The sequence below is a fragment of the Corvus brachyrhynchos genome, unplaced genomic scaffold (assembly GCF_000691975.1).
Source record: "Corvus brachyrhynchos isolate BGI_N302 unplaced genomic scaffold, ASM69197v1 scaffold48, whole genome shotgun sequence".
Classification (NCBI taxonomy): domain Eukaryota; kingdom Metazoa; phylum Chordata; class Aves; order Passeriformes; family Corvidae; genus Corvus; species Corvus brachyrhynchos.
In genome coordinates, this window is record NW_008240027.1 from 2,699,312 (window position 1) to 2,700,066 (window position 755).

The following is a 755-nucleotide window of genomic DNA, read 5'->3' on the forward strand; positions in this document are numbered from 1 at the left end:
CAGTGTCTTTTTAAGAGCATCTAAGCACACACACATAAAAAGCTAGAAGGCATGCATTCCGGAGTTATTCCTATGCATATCCCTGCAATAATTTTCCGCTTTCCTTCGATAAAATTGCCAAATAATAATGAATCATTTCATAAATAATGGGTTTAGAAGCTTATCAGGGCAGGCGGGCCACTGCTGGGGTTTTATCTCTCTCGGCCACATTGCAGTAGTGTTCCGCTCTCCATACTAAATAGGAAACTGGACGTGATGTGGAATTAGAGCCTACCCAGCTGAAGCCACCCAACACTTACTACAAATATAGCCGCGATGCGTAGGCCACAAAATGGCTCCACTCACTTTTCCCAATGAAAAGCAAATGGTGAGTAAAGAAGGATCGGCTCTGCAGAGGGCTGGGCGCTGGGGGCGGCGGGATGCGGTTTTGGGGGGCTCCGGAGGGCAGCGAGTGGGCTTTGGGGGGCTTCTGCCCCACGTGAGAGACAGGCGAGCAGGGAAAAAAACACAAAATCTTTTCCGCGGTTGGGTTTAATCTTTTTTATTCTTTGATGCGGGGTGGGTGAGGAGGAGAATACGCTTTCCCCTTTGAAACTGTGGGGTGCGGCACCCCCACCAAGCCGGGACCCTCGGGCTGCGGCTGCGAGGCGGTGGCTGGGACGGGCTGGGGGGCGCTGGGGGCGAAGCGCCCACGGGGCCCGGATCCCCCAGCCTCTCCCCCGGGACAGACTCCAGGAGACGGTCCGGCCCACCGC